We start from the raw sequence: 8,629 nt of genomic DNA, 5'->3' as shown, positions 1-8,629 counted from the left end.
TGCCAGAAGGGAGGGACAGGATACAGCTGGGCCTGAACAGGTTATAGGGGTGGGCAAATGAGAATAGGATGGGATTCAAAACTGACAAGTGGGCAGTAAGATCCAGCAGCATACCCTCAATTCCTCAATTCCAACTCCCTTCTCAAAAGCACAGTGGCAGAAAGGGACCTTGGAGTCATTATCGTTTCCAAAATGAACACGGGCCGCCAATGCGAGGACACGGTCAGTATGGCTAACCGCACCTTGTCGTGCATCCGCGGATGCATCACAAGCAGGGCCAAGGAGGTGATCCTCCTGCTATACGCGGCGCTGGTCAGGCCACAGTTGGAGTACTGTGTCCAATTCTTGGCGCTGCACTTCAGGAGGGATGTGGATTGCATCAAGAGGGTCCAGAGGAGGGCCACTCGCATGATCAGGGGGCAACAGGGCAGGCCTTATGAGGAGAGGCTATGGGACCTGAACCTGTTCAGCCTTCACAAGAGAAGGCTGAGAGGGGACCTGGTGGCCATCTATAACCTTACCAGGGGGGACCAGTGGGGAATGGAAGAGACCTTGTTCCCCCGAGCCCCTCCCGGAGTAACAAGGAATAACAGCCATAAGTTGTTGGAGAGCAGGTTTAGATTAGACATCTGTAGGAACTACTTCACAGTCAGGGCGGCTGGGATCTGGAAACAACTTCCATGGGAAGTAGTGCTGGCTCCTACCCTGGGGGTCTTTAAGAGGAGGCTCAATGATTACCCAGCTGGGGTCATTTGAAGCCAGTTTTCTCTCCTGCCCAGGGCAGGGGGTCGGACTAGAAGATCTGCAAGGTCCCTTACGACCCTACATCTATGAATCTATGAATGTCCTCATGTTCATCCTTGCCACACCAAGACAGTTGTTGTTCATATGTTCAAAAGACAAAGCCTAGGAAGATATGCAAGAGAAAGAAAAAAACAATCCTGGTTGTGTGAAAGCTGCAGAGGGAGAGGGGCAGGGGAGAGAAGAGGGTGATTTTGTTCTGCTTCAATATTCTTCTCTTTAACATGCCCTCTGCTGCTGTGATACACTTGCGACCTTCTGGATGGACACAGGATCTGTCCCGTGTGGCATTTCTTGTGTTCTTAATGAGGTGAAGTGTGTTGAGATGACAAAGCTAATCTGAACCCTGACCAGACTTGGTGTGTGCTAGAAGCCACATTTTGCAAAGAGCTTCCAACCCTTTTACAGAACAACACCTGGGGCTGGACTCAATGATCTTCCGAGGTCCCTTCCAGCCCTAATGTCTAATGTCTATGAAACCCCAACAAAGTTTTTATTTAATTTCAGACAGGAAAATAGTCTCTCTCTCTCTCTCCCTCTCTCTCTCTCTCTTGCTTTTTAAAGTGTACTTGATTGCTGTGTTAGGCGATACCACCAGCAGAGCTGTCCTGTGAACTTTTAAAGAAAACTGTTTAGAAATAAGAGAGAGAATCCGGACCCTCCTTTTTCAAAGTAAATTGAAGGTCCTCACATTTCAAGAATATCATTCATGGCCTAATTAAGGCTTAGAAATGAGTGAGTTTGATCTACATTTTTAAAGTGTCTGTATTGCTACATACAGGGGCTTCTTCCTGTAGGAAAGTATGAACGTTGTAGGGATGTAATGATGTGCCCCTGTAAGAGCTTTAATGAGCATTAATGAAGTTCTTTTAGTTCCCAACTTCTGAGAACAATCGAATAACCGGTGCCCTGTTCTCTGTTCAACTAAGTAGTGGCACACTGAGGTGAAGGTCACTTTATTGGCAGTAAATGATTTTAGACACGCGATAGTCCTGACTGCTCCATGTGCAACTTGCAACCGACTGAGTGAGGCCTGTGAGATTGTGTTGCAAGATCACTTTGGTGGTCTGCCCAGTTCATTAATATTTGGTATTTTGGACTTCTAAATGTATCGTGAACAAGAGTATAATTATTTCAGAGCCATGCCCATGTTTGGCTTTCATGTTTCTTGGTTTTCTAGGTCAAGCTTCTTCTGGACCATCTTCTGAAGTACCCCGTGACCGCAGGCATCATGTTGCCAACTCTTTTCACTTCACCTGTTTTTGCAGGAAGGGGAGAAATCTGCTGAGAAAAAAGGAAGCGTGGACATTTCTTATATGCTAGTGGATATGGCACATGGACGAGTTCAGTACAAAGTGGAAATTTTTGTTATAAGAGGCTAAAGGTTGCTTAAAAAAAAAAAAAATATATATATATATATATATATACTTCTACTTTGCAGCTGACAGTTCCTAAAAAATAAAAACTTAAGGGGAAAGTCGTACTCACCTTAAAACATTGCATTAGTTCCTCTATGAAAATGAACACTTGACTTACTCAGGTGTTTTGAGGATGGAGTTTAAGTGCTTTGAGAGAAATTTGAATGTGTTGGGCTTGCCAGAAGAGATGATGGGGAAAGTGAAAACACTTCTCTAAGGTACAAGCCAGCATCTGAGTGACTCTGAACACTTTCTGAGCATCTGTAGGAATCTATGGGACACTCTTTCCACTTCCTCCTTCCTTTCAGTGCTTTGGGTCTTTGGTGACACTATTATAAATAAAATTAATATATAGAAACATTCTCTAAGACTTAAATGTCAAAATATTTAGAAAACAGCCTGTTAGCTCTACCTTTGTGGCAAATGGTAAATATACTTACTTCTATTTTGAATCAAGCTCAATGTAAAGTTCAGCTCTGTTGTGTAAGTTAGATTTACTCTGTGAAAGTTTATAAGCGATGTAATCCTCCTGATTCAAGACATCACCCAAGGCTAGGCCTAGCTTTGTGGCAGTGAGGGGGAATTATTTTTAGACTCAGATGGTCCCATAATTATAATCTTCAGGGTTTGTTACAGCATTGCCTCAAGCACAAGGCCTGAGAACTTTTAGAATCACAGAACAAATATTTTACAAGACATTACAACACCTTGACTCCCGCTAATGTGTGACTGGAGTTAATGAGTACTGTGTCTCATTTCCAAAATATATCTGGTACAGCTAGGCATGCAATAAATAGTGGAAGAGAACATGGCAGTTATTCTAGCTCTAGGCTAGCTGCTACTGACTTTATGGTGAAGATGCAATAGGATTTCAGTTTAGGGTGTACTTATTCCAAAGACGCAAAGGCACGTGCAGCAAGATTGGTTTGCAGATTCAGTTTATGACATAAGCTAGCAAGACAGACCCACAGGCTAACAGTTCCTATACATTACATATAACAAACAGCTCAGCTAACAGACTTTTCTCAGGGCTAACCTATAATTACTGTATTTCTGCTGAAGCAAGCCAAACGTCTGGGAATGAAGCTTTATGGACCAGTGGTAGCGGCTTGCAGGTTTCAGGGTCAGAAAATATTTTTGTTTAGAGACAAAGTGTCCAAACACTCAGAAAGTGAAGTTATTCTCTGGACATCATAGAAAAAACAGTAGGGCAATCTAAAGAAAGGAGATCAAATTAACCCTTCCCTAACAAAGTGTTTTGGTGATGAATTTTCTTTCACTTGTAGAAATTTGGGATGTGCCCTGGAGATGATGTGCACAGGGGCTAAACTTGAAGTATGGCTCTGAAGCTTTCACCAAGCCATATCTTGTGGGGAATAAGGCCAACAGGATGAAATCTAGAATAAGCATTTAGTCCTCAAAGCCCTGGACAGAGGAGTCCTAGAAGAGGACTTGAATTGTTCTTCTGTTCCACAAGGTTTTTTTCCTGTTTTTCTGGGATCAGGAACCGGAAAGCAAGGACCCCTTGCTCCAGCTTCTGTGCCTGAGGAGTGGGACCAAGGTCACCCATTGCCTGGGGGAATGCCTAACGGTGTTCAAGAGGCGGGCACTAGCACCCTGCCTGCATGGGACATATCCTCAGAAGTAAGGTGAGGCAGTACGGAGGTGCCTTAGTGAACTGCAAGTCAGGTGTGAAAGCCCTTGAGATGGGTGGGAGTGAAGAAACGACCCTGCTTTAGCATTTCTGTGAGTGACTTCTAAGTACCCGTGGGTTGTCTAGATGGTCCCCAGAGGGGAGCCTACCATCTCCCAATTCTCTGCACACAGAGCTAAGGAACCCGATCCTGAACCCCTCTTCACAGGCACCAGTGTCTCCACATTGTCAACAGAAAGATCCTAAACCCATTCACATGGAACCAATCTCCTTGGATAAAGAGTCTAAGGTTTCAGTGATTGCATTGCTGTGCATTATGAAAGGGGAACATCTACATGTGCATTAATGTGCCTTAATTAGTCTGCATTAAATTTAGTACCTGCAATAACAGATACAACTAACCTAATGGGCAGTAATCAGCAGTACTATACAGTATTGCCAGCACACATCTTTTAAGTGTCGCATTAATGCATCAGTGCGGCAGTCACCGTTCTGTGCTTATGTCTACTAGAATAAGTGCAGAGGCAGCGGAGGGAATCTTCCAAATCTGAGTTCTGGGGCAATGGCATTGGGCACTGCTGCCTCCAATGACACGAAGACGCAGGGATCCAGAACGGCCGGGGCTCATCCTTCTGCTTAAGATGTATTTGTCTTACTAGTAAGAGGCTTTCAATTAACCTAGGGTGGCAATAGCTGGAAAGATCTGAGGATTTCCATTATCTCTCTGGAATATAGAGAGCACAGTATTAACAGTGCCACTTGGAGCCCAGCTGGAAAGGACCAGGTGCTGAAAATGAGAAACAATATCAAAGCCCCCATTTGGGCTACGAGGAAAGACTAGGACACACAGACATGTTCCAGGGCTGAATTTCAACTCTGTGTAGGACTACAGGGGAAATCGAGCCATGCTGGTTACGGGCCTCTGTGCAGGAGAAAATTTCACCAGCACATTTCCAAATAAGGAATGGAGGGGAAAAATCTCAGGAGGCAATACTATGCTGCAAAGTAATTTTATTGCAGTGAAGAACTTGAATATACAGACACAGAAGGGATACTGGGGAGAGAGCAAATAGTCCCAAGGATTTCCAAAGGGCCACAACTGGGTTTCTGCTCCTGGCCCATTTTGTACAAGGTGTTTTTCTTTCTTCGCAACTGCTGACTTTTAATTCTAAGCTGTTTCCATCTATTTATTTACCACTTTTCTCCCTGAATAATGTCACATGAGAAAAAGTACCATGTAAGGAGGAGAATAAGCAGCTTCTACATTATAAAGTTTCTGTGGCCAATATTTTAGCTAGAAGCAAAAAATAAAACAGCTTCTCTTTCCTGTAGATACCAAACCCCTTTGACACCACTGTGGCTGTGTGAAGTGGTCTGCAATGGATTACAAGTGGACTCTAGGGAAGCAGAGGCCTCCATTTATATACCTGCACGGCATGAAGAGGCCTTAGTGCTTAACTGTGTAGAGAATTCATGGTTCCTAGAGTGACAAAGCAAGGCATAGGAAACACGTGTGCAGGGAGGGAGTCTTCTAGCAATGCAAACCACTCACAATGGAGGTGCTGAATGCTTATCCCTGCTCCAAGCCAGGTTCTTCACATCGGCTGTGAATCTGTATCTTCCTTTTCATATCTGTGTTGCTCCAAGTGCCGTGGATATTCAAGCTGCATTTAGCATGGCCAGCAGCCTCCAGAGCTACCCTGACAGCACCACCAGGGAGGTATGGACCAGCAGCAACCTCTCCAGACCAGCCTTCCGCATTGGTCATAGTAGCAACACATATATAGCGGCCTTCTACAGTAGTGGGGAAAGCAGTCAGACTGGCCCTGTTAAAACAGGTCTTCGATCATTTCCAGGCTGTCGACCTGGGGACCAGGAGATGGAGGGGACCTCTCTGTCTGTGTCGATGCTCTCCTTTCCTCCCCCTCATCTTTTTACTGCACTTGCCCTCAGCCTCTCCCCTCAACAACAGCTTTGAAGCCTTCTCATTTTCTTTGCCTGCAATATGCTGGCTGGAAAGCAGGCTCCAGGGCTGTGTGGGGCAGCTGCAGCAGGAGTGAGGGAGGGAGCCTTTAGTCCAGGCCTAGGCAGCCCCTGCCCGATGGTGCAGGCACAGATCTGGGACGTGAGGAATGTACATTCACTTCAGGACCCAGAACCCAAGTCTTCCTCTTTCTGTCTCCTGCCCCTGGGATCTGGGAGGTGAAGGTGGATTGCACCTCTGATGTTTGTTGCACTGCAGGAAGATTCATCCTTAGACATTTCCAGTTTTGGATCCCACAATCCTGGACAAAGTCAGGGCTGTGAGGAATCACCAAAGTTGAGGAGAAAGGAAAGATGTCAGTTATTGCTCCATATCCTCTGGGCTTTAAAAGGCTGAACACGCTGCCTGGTTTGGACTGGAGGCACTTGAGCCTCTTCATTTGAGCTAAGGGGCCAAGGACATCTGACTCAGAATTTGGATTTTCACTCCTGACTGCACACTCCTACACTTTGCACAAGACATGGCACAGCATCACCTCAGCTGGTCCCTATTTCACTCTTGCCTTTAGTGTCCCAAATGCCCTTGACATGACAGCCTCAGCAGTGGGCTCCCTAATGCCGGCCACCAACCAACTGCAACAGAAGGAACATAAAAAAAGAAAAGATCCTGAGCAAGGCAGAAGATGCAGTGCAGTAAGAGCCATACCTTAGTGATGCCTGTAAAGTGTCATTTAAAGGCAAATATCAGGGATGTGATGACCTACTTCCTGTGCTTCTGGTCACATGTTGGGTCCCAGTTCTTCTTGTCTGTCCCTTGCTCCAGTCCCCTTAAGCTGCTCTGCTGATCAGTCCCTCTCCAGCCCCCTTATCCTCTCATTTCTAATCGCACACACAAAAACCCAATGGATCAGAACAGCAATTCTGTTAATTTCATCCTGTCCCCAATTATACCAAGTACCACTTGCTTCTGAAACAGGTATCAAACTTGGAAAGGATGCACTGTGGAATTTCTTCTTTGCACAACCAAATTGCAATCTGAGTGTGAAGTTTGTGAGTCTCAGTGATTCAAACACCCAATACATATTGAAAAATAAGAGCGGCCAAATTCCCATGTGTCTGTCAAATTGCTGCCTTTCCTTGGAAAGCTTTAGCAATTCTTCAGTGCTGCTTAATACTCTAAAACATCCTAGAGTATATGTAGAATAAACAGTCTTAATGTTAAAAGATAGTTTAACGTAATATCGCCACAGTTAAAGAAATTGAGATGAATCAGAATTACCTGATTTACCACGGAGAGTAAAGCAAGGGAAGAGAGTAATGAACATGGGTTTGTATGCCCTTTTATACAGTTTCTGAAATATCCTGGTGCATACAAGACACCCATTTTTCCCTGCTCAGATGTAAAATATTCTGGTGTGAATGTCACGCCTTCAACTGAAATAATTATTTTCCTGGTTGCTTGTGGCTATTAATTTTGTCCTCTGCCTCCTGGTATTCCACATGCACATTGTATTTTTATACCATCCTAAACATTTCTGGTGAAAGTACACCCGTGGTTTTATGGTGATTACTTAAGAGACGTACTACTGGGAGGGTAGGAAAAACTGGACAAATTCTTGAGCATTTTGAACTTGGCATTGAGCTTGATTCGAAGAGAATTCAATATTTTCACCATTTACCACAAAGGTAGCACTAACAGGCTGTTTTCTATACATTTTGACATTGAAATCTTTGAGAACATTTCCATAAAATAATGTTGTCTATAATAGTGCCACAAAGACCCAAAGAACTGCAAGGAAGAAGGGGAAACAATGTCCCAGAGTTCCCGACACACACTCGGAAAGTGTTGAGTCACTCAGATGCTGGGTTGTACCTTAGAGAAGGGTTTTAGTTTCCCCGGCCCCTCTTCTGACAAGCCCAACACACTCATATTCCCCTCCATACACTTCATCTCCATCCTCAAAAAACCTGCACAGATCAAGTGTTCACATTCGTAGAGGAACTAACGGGATGCTTTAAGGGCTTTCCCATTAATATTTGTCAACTGCAGAGAAGAAGTAGAGTTTTTTTTCATTTGAAAACCTGTAGCCTCTTATAAAAAAGTTTTCCACTTTGTACTAAACTTGTCAAGGTGACATCTCCCCAGCACCTAGCTCATTTCCACACTTGCTTTTTCTGCAGCCGGTTCTGCTCTTCCTGCACAAAGTAGGTGAAGTGAAAGAAGATGGCCACATGATGTATTTCCTCATCCTTTACTTCAGAAGATGGTCCAGGAGAAACTCGACCCAAAAAAACAAGAGACATGAAAGCCAAATATGAACGTGGCTCTGAAATAATTATACTCTTGTTCATGACGTATTTAGAAGTCCGAAATGCCAAAGCTTATTTAATAGCATATAGCATAAAGTTATCTTGCAGCAGAATCTCACAGGCTGCACGTGGTTGCAGGTTCATGTGTAGCAGTCAGAAATATCACATTTATTAACTAATTGACTAGCAGTGACATGACTTCACCTCACCCTGTCACAGCTTAGTTTCACTGAACCTGGGGCTAATCACTGACACGGTGGATATTCTAATAGTCTCAGAATTTAGAAAATTGAAGCACTTCTTTAACTGTCATTAAAGTTGTTACAGGGCAGTAACCATTACATTATTACAAAGTTCATAATTTCCTACTGGAAGACACTCCTGTATGTAGCTAGGCAGCCCCTTTAAAAATGTAAATAAAGCTCACTTGTTTTTAAGCACTAATTAGGTCATGAATAATACT

Source organism: Alligator mississippiensis, chromosome 15 (genome assembly GCF_030867095.1).
Source record: "Alligator mississippiensis isolate rAllMis1 chromosome 15, rAllMis1, whole genome shotgun sequence".
NCBI lineage: Eukaryota > Metazoa > Chordata > Crocodylia > Alligatoridae > Alligator > Alligator mississippiensis.
Note: the sequence above shows the minus strand (reverse complement) of the source record.